This window comes from Schistocerca cancellata, chromosome 10 (genome assembly GCF_023864275.1).
Source record: "Schistocerca cancellata isolate TAMUIC-IGC-003103 chromosome 10, iqSchCanc2.1, whole genome shotgun sequence".
NCBI lineage: Eukaryota > Metazoa > Arthropoda > Insecta > Orthoptera > Acrididae > Schistocerca > Schistocerca cancellata.
Genome location: NC_064635.1, coordinates 142350257 through 142374554, shown reverse-complemented (window position 1 = coordinate 142374554; position 24298 = coordinate 142350257). Strand labels below are relative to the sequence as shown.

At 41.0% G+C, this 24298-nt stretch overlaps 1 non-coding gene across 1 annotated transcript; it reads right to left on the bottom strand.

Annotated features, from left to right (window-relative positions):
- Positions 1 to 22031: 22031 nt before the first annotated feature.
- Trnat-ugu (transfer RNA threonine (anticodon UGU)) lies at positions 22032 to 22106 on the bottom strand. The gene has a single exon. It is a non-coding gene; the product is annotated as a tRNA-Thr (tRNA).
- Between the last annotated feature and the right edge of the window lie 2192 nt (positions 22107 to 24298).

The following is a 24298-nucleotide window of genomic DNA, read 5'->3' as shown; positions in this document are numbered from 1 at the left end:
CCTTTCAAGACACTGTCCATTCTGTTCAACTGCTCTTCCAAGTCCTTTGCTGCCTCTGATAGAATTACGAAGTCATCGGCAAACTTCAAAGTTTTTATTTCTTCTCCGTGGATTTTAATACCTACTCCGAATTTTCCTTTTGTTTCCTTTACTGCTCGCTCAATATACAGATTGAATAACATTGGGGAGAGGCTAAAACCCTGTCTCACTCCCTTCCCAACCACTGCTTCCCTTTCATTCCCCTCGACTCTTGTAACTGCCATTTGGTTTCTGTTCAGATTGTAAATAGCCTTTCGATACCTGTGTTTTACCCCTGCCACCTTTAGAATTTGAAAGAGATTATTCCAGTCAACATTGTCGAAAGCTTTTTCTAAGTCTACAAATGCTAGAAGCGTAGGTTTGCCTTTCCTTAATCTTTCTTCTAAGATAAGTCGTAGATTAAGTATTGCCTCACGTGTTCCAATATTTCTACGGAATCCAAACTTATCTTCCCCGAGGTCGTCTTCTGCCAGTTTTTCCATTCGTCTGTAAAGAATTAGCGTTATTATTTTGCAGCTGTGTCTTATTAAACTGATAGTTCGGTAATTTTCACATCTGTCAACACCTGCTTTCTTTGGGATTGGAATTATTATATTCTTCTTGAAGTCTGAGGGTAGAGTTATGTCAGGAATGGCTCTCCCAAGGCTTTCAGTAATTCTAATGGAATGTGGTCTACTCCCGGGGCCTTGTTTCGACTCAGGTCTTTCAGTGCTCTGTCAAACTCTTAACGCAGTATCGTATCTCCCATTTCATATTCCTCTACATCATCTTCCATTTCCATAATATTGTCCTCAAGTACATCGCCCTTGTATAGACGCTCTATATACTCCTACCACCTTTCTGCTTTCCCTTTACGGACATTAATGGACAGGATTTGCAGAGTATTAGCACGGTATCACAGAGAGTGCTACGATATCAGATAGTAGTGATCCATATCCATTGCTTGTCTGAGTATTGGGTAAAGCAAGGACTCGGATTTATATTGCGTGTCGTCCTTTGTACATTATAGTTAAGTATTGTCAATCTGCTTTATATAAATAAAATTACTAATCCTTTTTTCTTTCTTTTCTATTTTTTTTCTTTTTTTGTCATTTTCTAATTGGTTTGATGCGGCCCGCCACGAATTCCTCTCCTGTGCTAAGAGCTTCATCTCAGAGTAGCACTTGCAATCTACGTCCTATTATTTGCTGGGTGTATTCCAATCTCTGGATTCCTCAACAGTTTTTGCCCTCTACAGCTCCCTCTAGTACCATAGAAGTCCCTCCATCATGTCTTAACAGATGTCTATCTGTCCACCTAATTTTCAACATTCCATTGTAGCTCCACATCTCAAATGCTTCAATTCTCTTCTGTTCCGTTTCCCCACAGTCCATGTTTCACTACCGTACAATGCTGTACTACAGACGTACACTCTCAGAAATTTCTTCCTCAAATTAAGGCCGATATTTGATATTAGTAGACTTATCTTGGCCAGGAATTCCCTTTCAGCCATAGCTAGCTTGCTTGTGATGTCCTTAACTTCATCTACTTCGTGGCCATCAATCCTGATGTTAAGCTTCTCGCTGTTCTCATTTCTACTACTTCTCATTACCTTCGTCTTTCTACGATTTACTCTCAATCCATATTCTGCACTCATTAGACGGTTCATTCCATTCAACAGATCATGTAATTCTTCATCACTTTCACTCAGGATAGCAATGTCATCAGCGAATCATTTCATTGATATCCTTTCACCTTGGGTTTAATTCCACTCCTGAACCTATATTATTTTCCATCATTGCTCGATGTACAGATTGAACAGTAGGTGCGAAAGGCTACATCTCTGTCTTACACCCTTTTTAATACGAGTACTTCATTCCTGGTCCACTCTTTTTATTCCTTATTGGCTGTTGTACATATTGTCTATGATCTGTCTCTCCCTATAGCTCACCCCAATTTTCTGAGAATTTCGAACACCTCGCACCATTTTACATTGTCGATCGTTTTTTCCAGGTCGACAAATCCTATGAAGGTGTCCTGATTTTTCTTTAGTCTTGCTTCTATTATTAACCGGAACGTCAGAATTACCTCTCTTGTGCATTTACCTTTTGTAAAGCCAAACTGATCGTCATCTAGCGCATCCTAATTTTTTCCCATTCTATATATTATTCTTGTAAGCAACTTGTACGCATGAGCTATTAAGCTGATTGTGCGATAATTTTTGCACTTGTAAGCTCTTGCAGTCTTCGGAATTGTGTGGATGATGCTTTTCTGTCAGATTGTACGTCGCCAGACTCATAAATTCTACACACCAACGTGAATAGTCATTCTGTTCCCACTTTCCCCAATGATTATAGAAATTTTGATGGAATGTTATCTATCCCTTGGGCCCTATTTGAGCTTAAGTCCTGCAAAGCTCTTTTAATTCTAAGACTGTGTCCTCTATTTCTTCTAAATGGACTTCTGTTTGTTCTTCTATCACATCAGACTAATCTTCGTCCTCATAGAGGCTTTTAATGTATTCTTTCCACCTATCTGCTCTCTCCTCTGCTTTTAACAGTGAAATTCCCCTTTGCACTCTTAATGTTATCACCCTTACTTTTAATGTCACCGAAGTTATTCGGCTTTCCTGTATGCTGAGTCTGTCCCTTCCGACAATCATTTCTTTTCCGGTGTCTTCACATTTTTCCTCCAGGCAATTCGTCTTAGCTTCCCTGCACTTCCAATTTATTTCATTCCCCAGTGAATCGTGTTTCTGTATTCCTGAGTTTCCCTGAACTTTTTGGTACGTCCTCCTTTCATCGATCAATTGAAGTATTTCTTTTGTTACCCACGGTTTCTTTGCAGTTACCTTCTTCGTATCTACGTTTTCGTTCCCAACTTCTGTGATGGCCCTTTCTAGAGGTGTCCATTACTCTTCAACTGTACTGCTTCCTCATCTATTCCTTATTGCTGTATCGACAGCCTGTGAGAACTTCAACCGTATCTCGTCAGTCCTTAGTACTTCCATATCCCACTTCTCTGTGTATTGATTCTTCCTGGCTAACGTCTTAAACTTCAGCCTACACTTCATCACTACTGTATTGAGATCTGAGTCTATATCTGCTGCTGGGTACACCTTACAATCCAGTATCTGATTTCGGAATCTCTGTCTGACCATGACGTAATCTAACTGAAATCTTCCCGTATCACCTGACCTTTTCCAAGTATACCTCTTTCTCTTGTGATTCCTGAACAAAGTATTCGCTATTACTAGCTGAAACTTGTCACAGAACTCAGTCTTTCTCCTCTTTTAAACCCCCTTTACATACTGTATTACCCTTTCAGTATCCTCACACACTTTCTCTATCTCTTCATCTTCAACTTGCGACGTCGGCATGTATACCTGAACTATCGTTGTCGGTGTTGGTTTGCTGTCGATTCTGATAAGAACAACCCTGTTACTGAACTGTTCACAGTAACACACTCTCTGCCCTACCTTACTATTCATAACGAATCCTACTCCAGTTATACAATTTTGTGCTGCTATTGATATCACTCATGTGACAAGAAATCGTTGTCTTTCTGAGAGGAGCACGACTGTATTACCCACTTTACGTGAACGACTCGGCGGTCAATTTTTTGCTCTAAGACTGTATCTACAACACATATTGCACGCTGAATACCTAACAGAATCAAAAAAACAAAAGTAGTTTATGAGAGCAACGTGAACTATAGCGTTCGAAGTATTCATAGTATTGTATACGTGTGTGTAAACACCTTCCACTGCCCACCCAAGGAAGACAAGGATACACAGTCTAGCTTCAATATTATAAACTAGCCTCAGTTTTCGGATGAACTCAGACTTCGGTTGATAACCATTTTGAATATTTAGCAGTACCGTACACATTGGTGTTAAACTCATTTTCAACCAATGATTCCCACAGTTACAGGAAAACTACTTGTGATACCTTATAGACAATATACTTACGCAGTGCTATCAGACGAAAAGATCAACCTAACACAAACTGTGGGAAGTTTGTTTTACAACCTTCGTACCTGGATAATGAGCTTTTTCCTATTTGAAATGTCTATGAACGTTGCTGCTTGAGACGATTTAAGACGAAACTAAATTCCTTCAGCTACGACAATGTTTCTACCATTTGTAGACTTAGAGGAATCTTTTGACAATGTTGATTGGAATACTCTTTTTCACATTCTGATGGTGGCAGGGGTAAAATACAGGGAGCGAAAGGCTATTTACAATTTGTACAGAAAGCAGATGGCATTTATAAGAGTCGAGGGGTATGAAAGGGAAGCAGTAGTTATGAAGGGAGTGAGACAGGGTTGTAGCCTATCCCCGATGTTATTCAATCTGTATATTGAGCAAGCAATAAAGGAAACCAAAGAAAAGTTCGGAGTGGGTATTAAAATCCATGGAGAGGAAATAAAAACTTTGAGGTTCGCCGATGACATTGTAATTCTGTCAGAGGCAGCAAAGGACTTGGAAGAGCAGTTGAATGAAATGGACGGTGTCTTGAAAGGAGGGTATAAGATGAACATCAACAAAAGCAAAACGAGGATAATGGAATGTAGTCGAATTAAGTCGGGTGATGCTGAGGGAGTTAGATTAGGAAATGAGACACGTAAAGTAGTAAAGGAGTTTTGCTATTTGGGGAGCAAAATAACTGATGATGGTCGAAGTAGAGAGGATATAAAATGTAGACTGACAATGGCAAGGAAAGCATTTCTGAAGAAGAAAAATTTGTTAACATCGAGTATAGATTTAAATGTCAGGAAGTCGTTTCTGAACGTATTTGTATGGAGTGTAGCCATGTATGGATGTGAAACGTGGACGATAAATAGTTTATACAAGAAGAGAATAGAAGCTTTGGAAATGTGGTGCTACACAAGAATTCTGAAGATTAGATGGGTAGATCACATAACTAATGAGGAGTTACTGAATAGAATTGGGGAGAAGAGGAGCTTGTGGCACAACTTGACTAGAAGAAGCGATCGGTTCGTAGTACATGTTCTGAGACATCGAGAGATCACCAATTTAGTATTGGAGGGCAGCGTGGAGGGTAAAAATCGTATAGGGAGACCAAGAGATGAATACACTAAGCAGATTCAGAAGGATGTAGGCTGCAGTAGGTACTGGGAGATGAAGAAGCTTGCACAGGATACAGTAGCATGGAGAGCTGCATCAAACCAGTCTCAGGACTGAAGACCACAACAACAACGACAAAGACATCGTCTTAACGGCACTAAATCGTGGTTTTTGAATAGTTTACCGGCCGTACTTTGTCACATTTCGCTGGCTGGAAGGCAAAAAGCTTACTGACAAATTTCACAGAAGGAAAAGAGGGACGAAATCTCTCCAACTGGAAGGTCATGTTGTTTTTTTTAAATGATTAAAAAATCAGGTAAAACGAACAGTCAGGTTGTCAGTATAAGCACATTACTGTTGTCAGTATGATGTTGCAATGCCCAGGGCCTGTAATGATAAAGGGCCCGTTTCTGTCAGGCATATTGTATACTGGAGTGGAAGAGGGAGCACCACTAAATTCTAATCCGTATGCATTGCATAATCCAGAATGTGCATTAAACATAACGTTCCTTCGTTACCAACTGGGCAGAGCCGGTTTACGTTGGGAAATGACATAGCGGAAGTCATGGTAAACAGAAATACAGTCGCCAGTAACCGTACTTACATTAGAAAATTTTATTTTATTTGATGAACCGATAGCCGTTTAAAGGAACAGGGATCTTACTTTACTTGCACTTGAATGACATAGAGACGTTGAAAAATTTGGTGCTGGACTGTGATTCGAATTCGTATCTCCTCTTTCGACGATTTGAATCTCTCGGAACAGTATAGTTCAATAATTTCGTTCCTTTTCTCAAGACTGCAATCTTTTCTACGTCTCCTCCAAAGGCAAGTGTGTGGGTTCGATTTCTGATACAGCACAAAAATATTCATAATTTCATTTCAAGCCCTATGACGTGCACATCGGCCTGTTAGTGAAAATTAACGTGCATTTTTAATTTCTGTTCATGTGCTGACAACAATCACAATAGGTGCCGTTATTTCTGGTCAAACACGCTCACATCTTACTATTGGTAAATAAACAACTGATACTTAAGCTATATTCGTGGATGCACGGTAGGTGTGCAGTTCATTGTCGCTTAGGCACAAAAGTTTGTATCCTTATTTTAAATTCAAACAACTAGCAGCTGGTAAGAAAAACCGATACGAAACATGTAATTTTACTTAGTTAACAGTCCGATTACGTGTTGGGTTCCTATCTCCGTCACAGAGCTTAACATCATGCACTTCATCTTTAAATGCATGCACACTTTGTTACATCAGAATAGAGGTATATCAGACATCTTTCGTGGTTAATTAACAGGGACGAAAAGATCTTGACAAAAGTCCCAGTTTATTACAAAAATTGTGGTCTTTTATTTTCAAGTTTAGATTTGGTTACTGGTATTGGCAAAAATTTCGTTAATTCATCACTCTTCATGGCTAGTCATCAATATGATATGACTAGATTACATTAGGGACGAAAGGATCTTGACAAATGTCCCAGTTTATTTAAAAAATTGTGGTCTTTTATTTTCAAGTTTAGATTTGGTCACTGATATTGGCAAAAATTTCGTTAATTCATGACTCTTCATGGCTAGTCATCAATATTATATGACTGGATTAGATTAGGGACGAAAGGGTCTTGACAAAAGTCCCAGTTTATTACAAAAATTGTGGTCTTTTATTTTCAAGTTTAGATTTGGTTACTGGTATTGGCAAAAATTTCGTTAATTCATTACTCTTCATGGCTAGTCATCAATATGATATGACTAGATTAGATTAGGGACGAAAGGGTCTTGACAAAAGTCCCAGTTTATTACAAAAATTGTGGTCTTTTATTTTCAAGTTTAGATTTGGTTACTGGTATTGGCAAAAATTTCGTTAAATCATGACTCTTCATGGCTAGTCATCAATATGATATGACTAGATTAGATTACATTAGATTAATTCTTGTTTCATAGATCATGAATACGATGTTTCGTAATGATGTGGAACGTGTTATTTTAATGAAAGATTTCTTTACATACCATGATTCAATTTCTTTACAATTTTTTACTCTCTCTCTCTCCCTCTCATTCTTTTTGATTTTTATCTCTCTCTCTGTCACACACACACACACACACCCACACACACACACACACACACACACACACACATTCGATTATCGGCGAGGCACGAAAACGTCTGTAAATGAGTTTCTTAATTTTGAGTACACTTACGAAAGAAATATAAAAACAACTATGAGAGTTACTGATTTATGATGCTTAGTTTGCAGTCAGTTCTGAGTATTATTAGTAACTACACTCCAGTCCCTAAACCTTGTTACAGAAATGCGAATCAGACGCATTACGTATTCCAGGCCGTAGCAGCCGCGACTTGGAGACACCAGCTATGGTCACTTCCCAGCCCGCTGTAGGATCACATCGATTCGGCTTCTTCCTGCTGGTATTGTAACTGAGATTTGGCTACTCTGTGATCGACGAGTTACTTCCTGGTGTGCACGGAATTAAGCCTTAAAGTTCACTTGATTTTACCTGTCATTTCCATTCAATAATCTGAGTTATTATCGCTTGAGGTGTAACAAAAGATCGTTAATTTACGGTTTTCAGCCCAGGAAAGTCGTTGCACGTGGAAATCGCAACTAATCTCGTCCTTCAAATAGCGGTTTACGAGTTCTAGCCACTATTAGTCTTGTAAGATGAAGCTAAGATACATACTTCTTCGCCAGCTCTGTGGTAACGTGCTGACCTGTGGAAAAGTGTCTGTTATGGTTTGCAGTTCCAGTCTCACTGAGTGTAGCGTTTTTATCCCTTCTGTGAAAGAGCTACAAGCACATCGATAAGGAAATCGCAAGAAAATGCTTTCGGCTCAAAGTGCAACGGTGAAAAACTTACAATGCTGCACAACAGGTAGCGCCTCGTTCCGTTGCTGACAAGCAAATTTTGGGTTTCTAGGAATACATAACTTTATTTATGAAGTGCCACATTTGCATACCCCTTGAGTATGACACAGCATACCAATTAAACACAGACCCCATCAAAATCTAAGTGAGTAGTATTTTACCAATTCGTATCGATAGAGGCACGCTTATGTACAGATACTCAGTTTTATTACAACAGACTTTCGTCGTAAAGTTATTGTGGCTAGTTTTATTACATTTCTTATAATACAACTCACAATTTTCGAAAGGTTTCCTTTAGTGTTGTTAAAACAATAGTAAACATGAGAGAGAAATTAATCATCAACGATATATGCGAATTCTCTGATGTTATCTATAACAGTCTGAAAATGCACATGCGGTTTATTGATTACATGCATGTAGAAAATTTGTTCTGAGTTAAAGCTGTCAATAAGAAGCCGTTTGAAGAAGAAACAAATGCCACTACCAGACGACAAGCTAGTGTAGAAAATACTTTTCCGACGTAATTTGGCACGATGCGCTCTACCCATACGTAATACAAAAGTTTCGAGATGCATCTGCTGCCTGGTTGTCTATTAAACCTGAAAAGAATAAAATGTCACAGAACTTAGCCCTTTCCCCACATGCGACTATTTTGGGTTGAGAAGTGAAGGGATTTATGTTACAAGTTCCATTACATTAATAACTTTAGCAGACAGCAGAATTGTGTTCTAAAAATATATAGCAGTGATTGTACCCGAACTCGCGACATCTTATTTACCGTGCGCGATACTTACCATTACGCTACTATCGGACACCGAGCTATAACCCCTCTAGAACTTCTGCATTCCACAGCGCTGTGGGGATAATGCATATGGCCAGGCGAATACTTATGAGAGACTAACAGTTATACCTTTTCTTTTGCACTGCACGACGTTTTCAACAAACAGATAGCGCAATAGAGTAGCTCAAGTGGAAAGGAACACTTCCTATTTAAATTTCTGCATCCTACACTGTTGGCAGTTCTGTGTTGGTGGCAGTTACGTGATTTTATTTTGGTGATTACAAAATAAAGTTGAATGTATGCACTGGGTAGCCGAGGTAGCTAGTTCATGGTGATTCGGTCAACCAAGCAAATGAATTTACTGAACATGCTGCAAATTGATACAGGGAGCCTGTGTGTCAGATATCTAAGCCAGTGTGGCACAAAGGCGTTAGACAGAAAAATAAGCCACCAAGAACGGGATTTGGTGGTCTGTTGGTATGATAATGGGTTCGTATATCTCTGGTCTGGGTTCGATTGCAGCTTCGGTCAATGATTTTAGGTAGGGAGAGATAGATTCCATTTTCTTCTGGCTACACCAAGTGAAGAAGATATAAAGGCATTGTGGTCTGAAATTCACATTAAAAATGATATTCCTTCTCTACCAAGTAGAAGTTAGATTGAGCCACAATAAAGTCTGGAGTGGCGACATGTAGAAACTCTATCACCAGTAACCTTTCTTATACAAGTTATTTATTTCTAGTGACGAAACAATCGCTATGTAGGCTCACAGGACACTTATTCCATCTTTTGTCTGAGCTTCTGTATGTCGATAAAAAAGGTTCTGAACTGGGAATGCAACTCAGACCGCCCTTAACGCGGCATCTGATCCCTTCATGACAATACAGCTCGGCTACAATTTGTTGTTTGTTCAAAACTGCAGATTCCTCAACATCTCCACATATTGCGCGTGAATAGGTTCGAATCCTGGTCCGTCATTAAAGATTTCATTATGTATTATCAAGCTCTAGCATAGAACACCTATCTGCTGGTGGATAATAATTTCGATTTTTAATGTATTTTCATTCGTTGTCAACACTAATGATATTTGACATTTTTGACTCCCAGTGAGACACAGAACTTTTTGCAAGATCACTGTAAGTTCAAGATGTTATTCCGAGCTGCTCGTGGAGAAAAATTCGGTAGCTGCCGTCTCTTTGTGTGTAGTCAACAACGATATGTGTGGAGTTCTATTCCCAGTCAGCACTGAAGTCTTCGTCATATTATTTCTAGTTCAAACATGCTCACATTTCGCTGCTGGTGCAACAAACCCATATTTAACGTTCGTTTTCTCTAGAATATAACAGCGATAGGTACTGGGTAGGAGTCCTGGGAACGAAAACATTAATGTTTCGTCTCGTCATTTCAATTAAAACATCTAGCTACTGCCGAGCTAATCCGATATGTTACAGTTGATTGTGCTTATATATCAATCCGATTAGGTTCTGGGTTCGAATCCCTGTCCAACACAAAGCTTTACCTCACGGGATTTCAATTAAGTTACTTGTTAAGAAGCAATATTTAACATCTCTCGTAGTTCGTTAACAGGGACAATAGGTACTGGGTAGGAATTCGCGTCCGTTAAAAATGTTTGCGTTATGTAATTTAAAGTTGGTATTTGCTAATTGATACTGTCTAAAATGGAGGTATATCACTCACTGTATGCCTAATCAGGAATGACTGTTAGTTTCCGTCAGTCACGAAATCTTTGCTTAGTCTGCATGACCTGGGTTTGAATCCATATGCAGAACGAGACGGTTCGTCGTGTCATTTGAAGTTCATACATATTCTCAACTAGCTGCTCGTGAATAACTTAAATTTTTAATGTCATTTTGTGTTAAATAATAAGTAAGGTATGTTACTTTGAAGAGGAAACATTTCAGGTATGTCATTTATTGTAATAAATGTGAGCTTACAAGCGTTAAGGACAGTCTTACCTGTGATAAGGTGTTATTTGATATTTGTAGTATCGTAGTATTACTTTACATCTTAAGTTATTGCGATACAGAGCAGTGTTTTCTAGTGGTGACTTTTTGGAACCATTTTCAATAGTCAAACGACTGGACCAAGGAGCGATTACAGGACCTGCTAGACAGCTGCGTTATGTGGGTTACATGCGAATCAGGCGAAATGCAATTCAGGTCTTTCGGATACTTTTGAGCATGACTGTACATTTCTTACACTTTTCTCGCCTCAGCATACTTCATTACATTTGTGTTCAGAATATGTTCTAAGATTCTACGACAAACGGATATCAAGGATACTGGACAGTAGTTTTATGGATAACTTCTGCCAGCCTTCTTGTTGAAGTGTGTGATCTGTGTTTTCTTCGAACTACTAGAAACCTAGCAATATCATTGACGTGGTATGGTAAAAAATCTTAGCAGTCGTGTGTAGGGCCGTAGAGAGTGAATTAGTCCTGGAACTGCTAGAGCGAGAGAGAGAGAGAGAGAGAGAGAGAGAGAATGTGCACTTGAATCGCTCTCTGGGCGCGTGGCAAACGAGGTCAGCAGGTTTTTTTTATTGAGAACTTGCTCAGAAACACGGAGTTGCCTGGGGCAGAATAATATTACGTGAGAGAAGACACGAGTGCCATTCTAGATACGGGATGCTTCCAGACGCACACCTCGCTAAGGATATTCTGAATGCAGCTATTCTGTTAGTAAGGTAGTTTGGTCGCGGTGCGTGGTAGTGGGTGTGCGCGTGGTGGGCAAATAGTATTCTATGGCACAGCTAAATGATAAATGACTTACAAATCATACCGCATATGTGGAAATATATTTATAGTTTCATTCGGGCTAAGGCGCAGCGGTCATGGACTGTGCGGCTGGTCCCGGCGGAGGTTCGAGTCCTCCCTCGGGCATGGGTGTGTGTGTTTGTCCTTAGGGTAATTTCTGTTAAGTAGTGTGTAAGCTTAGGGCCTGATGACCTTAGCAGTTAAGTCCAATAAGATTTCACTCACATTTGAACATTTTTTTATTGTTTAATTTACGATGCAATGTAATGGTGATAGAGTCCTCAACGTGTTCCATTCAGACTTTGCTGGGTCATTATACTCACGAAGAATGATGCAAATGACGAATAAGGTAACTGATTTACGAAAATGGGCTTATGAAGAACAAGCGAAATTTTATCCGAAATTACTGTAGTGTACCGCTCGATTATTCATTTATTAGTTACGAGTATTATCATCTTTAAGTCTATCTGGTTTCTTTCTTTATATCTGTTCATCGTTGGTAAAGTTTCATTGATGAAAACGTGGTGAGGGTTTAAAAAATGGCTCAAATGGCTCTAAGCACTGTGGGACTTAACAACTGAGGTCATCAGTCCCCTAGACTTACAACTACTTAAACCTGAATAATCTAAGGACATCACACTCATCCACGCCCGAGGCAGGATTCGAACTTGCGACCTGAGCAGCAGCAGGGTTCCGGACAGAAGCGCCTAGAACCGCTCGGTCACAGCGGCCGGCCTGAATGAAGAATCCGCGCAGTCACCGTATTATGTCCGGTGAATGAAACAATAAACGCATTTTTACATATAGGGTTAATTCCGAAAGTTAAAGAGTGCATAACTTTTCCTAAGATTTATAGCTCCGTATTTCGCCTAGTTTTGCTTAAAACTCGCTTAATAACGGCATGAGACTAAGGTCTATGTGCCACCAGAGCGACGAGTGCGTGGCAACGGGTGGTCATGGAGAATGTCAGTATGTAGTCACAGGCAAGACTTTTCTACAGGGTGTTCCGTAATTCATGGTCACACTTCTGAAGGTTGTAGAGGGGACTGAGTAGATCAAGTTTTACATCGGGACACGTGTCCGGAAACGTCATCCAACGACGCTACAGAGCGTCGAAGTTACAGGCGCAGGCGTGTGTAAAGGTTTGTACAGAGTGACAATAACTGATATATATATATATATATATATATATATATATATATATATATATATATATATATACACTCCTGGAAATGGAAAAAAGAACACATTGACACCGGTGTGTCAGACCCACCATACTTGCTCCGGACACTGCGAGAGGGCTGTACAAGCAATGATCACACGAACGGCACAGCGGGCACACCAGGAACCGCGGTGTTGGCCGTCTAATGGCGCTAGCTGCGCAGCATTTGTGCACCGCCGCCGTCAGTGTCAGCCAGTTTGCCGTGGCATACGGAGCTCCATCGCAGTCTTTAACACTGGTAGCATGCCGCGACAGCGTGGACGTGAACCGTATGTGCAGTTGACGGACTTTGAGCGAGGGCGTATAGTGGGCATGCGGGAGGCCGGGTGGACGTACCGCCGAATTGCTCAACACGTGGGGCGTGGGGTCTCCACAGTACATCGATGTTGTCGCCAGTGGTCGGCCGAAGGTGCACGTGCCCGTCGACCTGGGACCGGACCGCAGCGACGCACGGATGCACGCCAAGACCGTAGGATCCTACGCAGTGCCGTAGGGGACCGCACCGCCACTTCCCAGCAAATTAGGGACCCTGTTGCTCCTGGGGTATCGGCGAGGACCATTCGCAACCGTCTCCATGCAGCTGGGCTACGGTCCCGCACACCGTTAGGCCGTCTTCCGCTCACGCCCCAACATCGTGCAGCCCGCCTCCAGTGGTGTCGCGACAGGCGTGAATGGAGGGACGAATGGAGACGTGTCGTCTTCAGCGATGAGAGTCGCTTCTGCCTTGGTGCCAATGATGGTCGTATGCGTGTTTGGCGCCGTGCAGGTGAGCGCCACAATCAGGACTGCATACGACCGAGGCACACAGGGCCAACACCCGGCATCATGGTGTGGGGAGCGATCTCCTACACTGGCCGTACACCACTGGTGATCGTCGAGGGGACACTGAATAGTGCTCGGTACATCCAAACCGTCATCGAACCCATCGTTCTACCATTCTTAGACCGGCAAGGGAACTTGCTGTTCCAACAGGTCAATGCACGTCCGCATGTATCCCGTGCCACCCAACGTGCTCTAGAAGGTGTAAGTCAACTACCCTGGCCAGCAAGATCTCCGGATCTGTCCCCCATTGAGCATGTTTGGGACTGGATGAAGCGTCGTCTCACGCGGTCTGCACGTCCAGCACGAACGCTGGTCCAACTGAGGCGCCAGGTGGAAATGGCATGGCAAGCCGTTCCACAGGACTACATCCAGCATCTCTACGATCGTCTCCATGGGAGACTAGCAGCCTGCATTGTTGCGAAAGGTGGATATACACTGTACTAGTGCCGACATTGTGCATGCTCTGTTGCCTGTGTCTATGTGCCTGTGGTTCTGTCAGTGTGATCATGTGATGTATCTGACCCCAGGAATGTGTCAATAAAGTTTCCCCTTCCTGGGACAATGAATTCACGGTGTTCTTATTTCGATTTCCAGGAGTGTATATATATATATATATATATATATATATAATACAAATTTGGCCGTTAAAGACCGTGAAAACAGTTATTTCTTGCGCTTCTGGGAAGTCTTCTTTCTCTCAGTCCACACTTCTTTCATTCTTGCGCTGAAGGCGGCTTTTCTCTCTTCAGACCATTTAGTTCCACAAGTCTTCTTAATTTTCACACCGAAACCCGTGAATGAATCCAGTTTTTTTCTAAAAAGGTTTCTGTTAAATATTGTTTCCTGATCTATGTCCATTTCTATTAGATCTCTTTCTGTGTTGACAAACCATTAATTTTTATTTTTTAGATTTGCGATGTACGAAAATATTTGTTTTGTAAGCCTATTCGGGTTCATCCTCATGATGTGAGCATAAAAGGAGCATCTTCTTTTTCTAATTTCGTCTGTAATTTTGCTGCACTTCGTATACACTTCTTCGTTGCTTTTTAGTCTGTATACAGGCTTGCCTTGATCATCTGTTATTTTCCTGTGTCCAAGAATTGTCCTCACAATTCTTCTTTCACGATTTTCTATCTGTTCTGCGTATGTAAAATTTGCCAGAGTTTCTGATGCATATAGTATCTGCGGTCTAATGACAGTCTGGTAGTGTCTGAGTTTAATGTTTTTGGATATACATTTTTTTGAATACATTTGTCTGCAGTAGTGAGTTGCTGTCTCTAGTTTTTGTATTCTAGCCCTGCAGGCTGGATGACCTTCTGCCACAGGCTGAATTAGTTCACCAAGATATTTAAAATGTTTAGATACCTGTATTTTCCCGTATTTCGTAGTTATTTTCTTTGGTGGATTTTTGATATTTGTAATGATTTCTGTCTTTTCAAATGAAATTTGCAAGCCTGCTTTTTCAGCAGTTTCTTTAAGTAATTCTATTTGTTTTATTGTGTCTTTTTGTGTGTAAGCTAAACAGGCGAGATCGTCAGCGAAGGCAAAACAGTTGGTTTCAATGGCTTCGTAGCACTTCCCTCCAATTTGGACTTTCTCAACTCCACGTTTTTGCGTGAGTTTTCTCCATTCTGCTATGACTTTATCCAGAACACAGTTGAAGAGTACCGGGGACAGCGCATCTCCTTGTCTGACGCCGGTTTTGACCTCGAAATGACGTGAAATTTCTCCTTGGAATTTTACTTTTGATGTTGTATTTGTTAATGTTTCTTTGATTATGGTGATTGTTGTTTCATCTATTTCATATTCTCGAAGTGTTTTGATGAGTGTGTCCCTATCGATTGAGTCATAAGCTTTTTTGAAATCAATGAATGTTATGAAATATTTCTTGCTCCTTGTAGATAAATAGTTCATTGTTGTTTTGAGGTTAAAAATTTGTTCGGCGCAGGATCTTCCTGGTCTGAAGCCAGCTTGATATTCTCCAAGTTTTTTCTCTATAATTGGTGATACACGATTGAGCAGGGCTTTTGATAGAATTTTGTATGGGAATGGGAGCAGCGATATTCCACGATAGTTGTTAACATCCCTTTTGTCACCTTTTTTAAACAAAGGGTGAATTAGGGCAGTTTTCCAGTGACTTGGGATTTTCTTGGTTTCCCATACTTGTTCAAGTTCTTTGTGTAGTGCTTCTACTGATGTTTCTCCCCCAAGTTTGAGCATTTCTGCTGTAATTGTGTCTTCTCCACATGCTTTCCTGTTTTTGAGATTTTTGATTATGTTTGTGATTTCCTCTCGTGTCGGAGGTGTTGAATGTGTTGGTAATGTTTCTGGTTGCGTAAAACTGAGAGTCTGGATGGGTGTTTGGCAGTTTAGGAGTGTCTCAAAATATTCAGCCAGGATTTCACAGTTTTCAGTATTGTTGGTGGCGAGAGTCTTATTATTTCTCATAAGGTTTAGGCAAGGGTACTGGTATCCACGGAGTTTCTGGTTGAATGTTTTGTACCAAGCTGCCGTGTTGCATTTCTTGAAATTCTCTTCGACTGAGTCCAGTTCTTGTTTTTCATATTGTCTCTTGGTGTTGCGAATAGTTTTCGAGGCATTCTTTCTGGCTTGCTTAAATTCATCAAAGTTGTTTTCAGTTTTATGTGAGTTCCACTTTTTCCAGGCTTTAAGTCTTTCATGCAGAACTTCATTACAGTTGCTGTCCCACCACGGGTGTCTCGGTTTGCTCTTTTTTGGAAAGGTTGTTTCTGTTGCCTCAATCAAATTGTTCTGAAATTCTTGGAGGTTTTGTGAAGGGGAGAATGTCTTTAGTTTTTTCTGAAAATCCTTGAGGTTAGAGTTGGACTTAAGGTTGTAATTTCTCAGGGTTGTAAGATCAAAATTTATTTTATTTCTGTTTTTATATTCACCGTTTCTGCTTTTCTGTTTGTTTTGTGGGATCAGTTTAGTTTTTATTTTCGTGAGATAGTGATCGGAGTCGAGGTTTAGAGATTTTCGGACACGTATGTTCAATATTTCTTTTTCACATTTGGAGGAGATGGCAACGTGATCTATTTGAAATTCTCCGATACTCTTTATCGGAGATACCCAGGTTTTTTGTGTTCTGGGAAGATGTTTAAAACGTGTTGACATTAGCTTGAGTTTAAACTGCTTACAGAGCATAATTAACCTTTCTCCATTTTTGTTGGTTAGTTTGTGTGCGGGAAAGTTGCCGACAATATCGCGGAATTTCTTTTCTTTTCCAATCTGAGCGTTAAAATCTCCTAGAAGTATTTTTGCATTGTTTTCTGGGATTTCTGATATATGATCCTTAAGGTTTTCCCAAAATTCATCTGTTTCTTCCCTATTTTTAGCATTATTTTTGTCATTTGTGGGAGCGTGAACATTGATTGATGTGTATTTTTTATTTGCACATCGAAAAGTGAGGAAAGATGTTCTCGATGATGTTGACCAAAAATGTTCGACAGAGTTCAGAATTTTTGTGTTTACAGCAAAAGCTGTGCCAAGCTGAGGGCATTTCTTCATTACAATTTTTCCAGGTTTTCCTTTAAATATTCTGAATTTGTTTGATTCAAATGTGTTTTCATCAGTGAAGCGAGTTTCTTGTAGCGCCACAATTTGTATGTCTTCCGTGTGTAACTGGTCTGTAAGGTGCTTAAGTTTTCCCACTTTGAGAAGGGAGTTTATGTTGAGAGTTGCTATGTTGAAGATTTTTCTGGGTTTAATCTTGTTGGATTTGCATGGTGTTGCAGACTGCCCAGAATCCATGGGTCTGCTTGCGTCGTTGCCGACGGTGGATTGGCCACCTGGGGTAGTTTCGTTATTGAAAGACATTTCCATCATGCGTTAAGATTGTAACTGTTGAAATTCTTCAAAGTTGGGGAGATTACTTGCGTAACCTACCAGGAATACGACTAACGTTGTTAGCGTTAGAAGGTTTTTCTTAAAACAGCCGCCTCTAACATGAGGAACAGACGCTGCCCACAAGCCGCCTAATCTGGGTACAGACGCTTGCAGTTATAGATTTTTGGTTCCTCCGCTCTCTCAGCCGTTGGGAGTTAAAAATTCCTCATCCGCCTATGAGACCGTTGACCGGTTTTCACCCGTAACCCTAGGCAGGGGCCCTCACAGGGTGCTACCATCCGGAGCCAGATGGACCCAGGTTTTTTTACGAGGTTGTTACTCCTCCCCCTCCTCCTCCTTCATCACTTGTAAGATGAGGATCCGGGCTTGGGACCGGCAATGGCGGAGTTATATATATATATATATATATATATATATATATATATATATATATATATATATATATATATTGGTTATGACATCTTCGATATAGTTGCCGTCATTGGCGATGATGTGGCGCAGATGAATAGCGAAGTTCTGCAGGACCCGCTGAAGTGTCGGAACATCGATGCTGTCGGTGATCTTCTCAGTGGCTGTTTATAGCTCAGCAGTGGTTTTTGAGTCATTTTGTGCACCTTGTCTTCTATATAGCCCCACAAAAAGGAGTTGCATGTGTTCAGATCCGGAAAATATGGCGGCTAATCGAGGCCTCTGGGTACCCCAGAGCCAGAATGCGATCCCAAAGTGCTCCTCCAGGACATCAAAACCCCTCCTGCTCCGACGGGGTCCAGCTCCGTCTTGCATAAGCCACATCTTGTTCAAATCAGGGTCACGTTGGATAATGGGGATGAAATTATCTTCCAAGCCTTACACGTACCTGTCGGTAGCCAACGCGCCATCGAGGAATATCGCACCGATTATTCCGTGACTGAACATTGCACACTGCACAGTCACACATTGAGGATGAAGAGTCTCAGTCCCCCCAAAATGCGTCAGTCTTGCTTATTGACAAACCCATCCAGATGAAAGTAGGCTTCGTCGCTAAACCAAACCATACAAATTCCCATCATGCCCCCTGGCCAACTGTGCGGTTTGAACTCCTAAGATAAACCGTTTAGAAATTATGACGATTTATTTCATATAGTTCAATAAATGTCACCCTGTATATACAAGGTGATTGCGCGAGGATGTTACAGGCCTTCTAGGATTATGGAGAAGTATAAATGTATCAATTTGAGGTAAGGGTCTCTTCACTGGAAACGAACGAGTCGAAAGTTATAATCGTAATCCGTTGTGATACCTCTGAAACTGGAATAGAGGTACCGGTACTGTTGTTGCTAAGATTCGAGGGGAGGCAACTTCAGAGTTCTTCAGTTGGAACTTCCGGGCTGAGAGGCCGTGGTCGATGTATAAAATTTCCACCTAACATTTCGTCTCCATCTGACCCCAGCCTCCTGCAGTAGCCGGACGACCTCAGAAGATGGCTCCCGCAGATGGAGACGAAACGTTAGGTGCAAATTTTATACATCGACCACGGCCTCCCAGCCCGGAAGTTTCAACTGAAGACAGCACCGGCCGTGAAAGCGTACACTGTATGATTAACTTCAGAGTTGGTAGTATGACCCAAAACATGAAAAAATATCTAGTTAACGTGGATTGTTAAATCATTTCTGACGAGGTATGAGCACTTTCTCAATAGAGGCGATGTGTTTCACAGTAGCAAAGATTTGTTGAATACTCTAGGTGCTCTGCCATGAAACGCAGTCTTTCATTCGCCCTCCCCACAACAGTTTCTGTGTGATGGTTCCAGTTTACGTTCACCTGGTGCACGATATTAGGATGAAGCCGCTGGCCGCAGTGCTGCCATCTGTGACGTGTTGTCTGCAACTTGCTCCGAATAGTACCAGAAATAGCGTAGTGACCCGTCCTGGTAGATAACAGGCCCACCGGGGACAAATCTAAACCCTCCATTTATATGGAGATAGAACTGTTCTCGAAAGAACAGATAGCATTGATGACCGTGCAGCTTCTCTAGAATAAATGATAATTAATCCTAGGACTCACTTTGCTAAAATTTCCCTAGTACTCCATCTGGGGTCATACATGACCCCAATCAATATATAATTGACTGTGTGTACTAATCATTCAGCGAACAACGTACTGTCGTTTAATACTGTTTGTTTGCATTTTATTTATTATTTAGACACATTTCACAGCTTTTTTAACAGGTATGTACATAGTAGAATCAAATTACATATGGCAGAGTAATTACATATCAGAAGTTACAATATTACTCTAAGTCATAATTTGTTTCACTCATAAATGTTTCACAATGGCTTCAAATTTACAGAAAATGTGATGAACAACTCAACAGGAAACATAATTCTAACCGGAATCCGTACCATAGTCATCTGCACATATTTTGCAAGTAGTAACTATTTCAGAATGTTCCTTGCAAACAAATTTGTTACACTTTTTGCATGTTGAACTGTATTTTGTATCCTTTGATCGGGGGCAAATGGGGTATCTGCCTCGCTTTCTCTTCTGATTGTCGGGTATTACGTCTGGATGTCCATTGTCTAACAGATCATCAAATCCACACCCTTTAAAACTGCCTATAATATCCTTGTTCCTTGCTTGTGGTAAACTCAAACGACGTTCCACTTGGGGCTTTGCCATTTCTTTGGCCAACTTCATTAGAAAAAGACGTCTCTCTGTTTTTTCAACAGCAACACAGAAGAGTCTGTAGGCATTGAGTGCAGCTAGATCGACAAGATCATAAAATACTGCTAATGGCCAACGTTTTGTACCCTTTTTCACAGAACACTAAGAGCTCATTTGATCTAGCGTATCAACACCTGATTTTGTTGAGTTGTAATACAACACTACTTCTGGTTTTCGTTTCAAGTTGTTTTCTTTGGGCACTTCAAATGATTGATGTTGTGTTGACAGAAGTAGCACAGCCTTATTTCTTTTTGGAACATACGAAACTAATAGGGTTTTACCACTGTATGCACATCTGGTAGTGCATTCTTCCCTAGTTTTCGAAGGCAAAAACTCTTTTGGGACTTCTTTTCTTGTAGAACGTAGAGTACCTACAAGTGTCAACTTCATTTTCAACAATTCTTGGCCAAGGTCATAGCTCGTGAAAAAATTGTCAGTGGTAATATTCCTACCACTGCCAGCCAGATGACGTACTAAATCTAAGACCACTCTCTTGCCTTGATTCACTTCTCTCACATCACCACTCCTTCCAGTGTACATTTGAAGATTTGTCAGATAACCATGTTCACAGTCTACTGCGCACCATATCTTGATGCCATACTTTCCTGGCTTTGATGGAATGTAGACCTTGAAACTGCACCGATCTCTGTATACGCAAAGATGTTCATCAACAGTAATGTTGCTGGAAGGTATAAATGATGTTTGACATTGCACGGCAAACAAATCAAATATTTCCTGTACAGCTTCAGCCTTATTTTCAGTCCTCTCTTTCCTTTCAAGTCTTGTGATGCGGTCGTCAAAACGAAGTGAACGCAGAATGTCCTGATATCCCCTCCTCGACATAGGAGCACGGAATACAGGAGTGCCATATTCAGAGGCCCAAAATTCGTCAATAGGTTTCCCCCGGCTCTTCTGTACGCCATACAGAATCAGCAAGCTTAAAAATGAAAGAAGCTCGCATCTGTCTGTATCACGCCAGTCAACTAATTTTCCAGACACTTTCAATTCATTTCCTCGTTGATTTGTGAACTGAACTATTATATCCAGCAATTCATTACTAATAAACTGCCTGAAACAGTCAACAGCTGAGCTAACACTAACTGTACTAGGAATACCTGCTGAAAATCGTTGTATGTTGCGGACTGGAAATCTACGAATTGATGGTTCTTTTGTACTCCATGCAATATCCCGACCCCTGCTTACCAGTACTGCATTTTCATCTTCTCCACTGTCATCATTTTCAGCAAGAATATCATTTTCTTCTAATTCATGTAAACAAATTTCATCACTGTGGTCTACCTGTGTCTCTGTTCCATCATCTTCGGCGTCATTACCTTCTGAATCACTACTGCCACGAAATAAGTCTTCCATAGCTTGTCCTACACTACAGCCAGGAGCAAAACGTATTCCACCCATGCTGAAATTACACTGCAACAACAAACGTACAACAAACGTACAAACGAACTTCCAGTTTGAGGTTAGTTCTGAGTAACACCTGAATAACAACTGAATTCAGTGTTACCAACTCAAAATACCTAAGAAAGAGATTGATAGTTGATAATCTATACATTCTATGAATGTTACATATAACCTATGTGGAGTCATAATTGACCCCAACAGTAGTTTTTGTTAATTATTGATTTAAATGTTGCGTCAAGCGTTCTAAAAATTTTTTGTGAGAGAACTACAATGCTGTGTGGTAAAAGTCATAAAATTATGGATTTTTACAAGAAATAGAAATATTATTTTATCCATAGTAAAGATGATTGGGGTCACCTATGACCCCAGAGTGAGTCCTAGGATTAATTGAAACCCTCAGCTGCCGACAGGTGTTGTTGATATACCTCGATGGGGACAGCTGAAAATATGTGCCCCGACTGGGACTCGAACCCAGGATCTCCTGCTTACATGGCAGGCGCTCTATCCATCTAAGCCACCGAGGGCATAGATCTGTGTCATCGGTGGCTCAGATGGATAGAGCGCCTGCCATGTAAGCAGGAGATCCCGGGTTCGAGTCCCAGTCGAGGTACACATTTTCAGCTGTTCCCATCGAGGTATATCAAAAACACCTGTCGGCAGCTGAGGGTTTCAATTAATTATCATTTAAACCCTCCATGCTGCTGAACCAAAGTGAGCGAGTGAGTGTGTTCACGCCCAATTCCAAACACAAAATAGTGCGCTGTACTCGCCCACCTCGAGTTAAGCGTAGAGAAACACCAGAATTCTGTTTGGGCAGTTGTCACCACGTAGTCCACAAAAATCATCATGCTATTAATAATTATTTTGACTATTTACTGTATGTATTAACATTGCGAGAAAATGATTCCAAAATCTCTCTAAGTGTGATACTTAACATTGTTCCCAGCCAATTAAACTGATGAATCCAAATTTGAATAACAAGAAATGAAGAAATTTTGTAATTGATGTATACTAGAAGTATTGAGATAACTTAATCTTTGAAAATTCAAATATTTCTTTTTTTATGTAACTGTTGTTTGTGTTTTTGTCTTCGGTCCGAAGACTAGTTTGGTGGAGCTCTGCTAGCTGCTTTATTCTGTGCGTAAAGCTGCGTTTATTTTAACCAGTTTGTCGGGCTCAAGCCTCGATCTCCAACAAACATCTACTCTTCCCCCAAATCCCTCCCCCCACCCCACCCCCCCATTCAAACACTCTCTTCCACTAGCAACTTTATGATTCCTAGATGCCTCAGGATACATAATTTGAAGGAGTACATCCTTTCAATCAAGTTGTGCCGTAACTAGTATAGCTATGGCCGTCCTGACCGATTTATTACAGAGAAAACATCAGCAGGTGAGAGCATCAAGCACCACCCTTCCTATCTGTGACGACATCAAAATCATCAGTCATCATCATCACGTGACATGCCACACCATTCACCCCTTCACAACCCTCTCTCCTCCCTTCTACTCCAAAGCCAGTGAATTCCTTATATTTTAGAGGGCGCTAAAATGAGGCAGCCAGTAACAAGGCAGTATTTTACTGGATATTAAAATGAGGCAGACAATCAGAACAGCTACTGACAAATTATGTAAGCTTCGTATGAAGTAAGTAAAACTGACGCTAAGATCAAAGAGATTTGCTTTTGAATTGTGTAAATTGGTGCCATGACACACACACACACACACACACACACACACACACACACACACACACACACACGCTGCACAACATTCTTCCCTGTGAATGCTGTACTGCTTCATCATTAAATTCTATCTCATTTACACACAAAAAAGTCAAAAGGTTATGTACAATATTTTCACATCTCTTTGATTTATACAGCACAGTATATATATTACCTATATCTCTCTTTCTCTCTCTATCTCCCTGTAATGCTTACTTTAGAGAAATGACAACAGTGTATTACAGAGGGAATGAAAGTAGGACTATTTTCCCCAGAACCTTACACTTAAAGCAGCTACACATCCTCACTCCCAGTGTCTGACACCTCTGGTAGCTGACACCTCCACACTTCCCTACGCCTGCGGTAGTTAACATCTCCAACAGCTGGCAGTGTGGGAACAAGTTTGACTTGCTAAGTCTCAACATTTTTCCCCATGTTCAGAAGCGAATAAGTACATGAGCTTCATCATTAGTAAAACACACACGCATGTGAGATATATACTAAGTGTGTCAGTGCTGCTACTTGCCTCAGAAAGAGAAACCTTGGGGAGGCTAGTGTGTGAGAGGGATATACACTCCTGGAAATTGAAATAAGAACACCGTGAATTCATTGTCCCAGGAAGGGGAAACTTTATTGACACATTCCTGGGGTCAGATACATCACATGATCACACTGACAGAACCACAGGCACATAGACACAGACAACAGAGCATGCACAATGTCGGCACTAGTACAGTGTATATCCACCTTTCGCAGCAATGCAGGCTGCTATTCTCCCATGGAGACGATCGTAGAGATGCTGGATGTAGTCCTGTGGAACGGCTTGCCATGCCATTTCCACCTGGCGCCTCAGTTGGACCAGCGTTCGTGCTGGACGTGCAGACCGCGTGAGACGACGCTTCATCCAGTCCCAAACAAGCTCAATGGGGGACAGATCCGGAGATCTTGCTGGCCAGGGTAGTTGACTTACACCTTCTAGAGCACGTTGGATGGC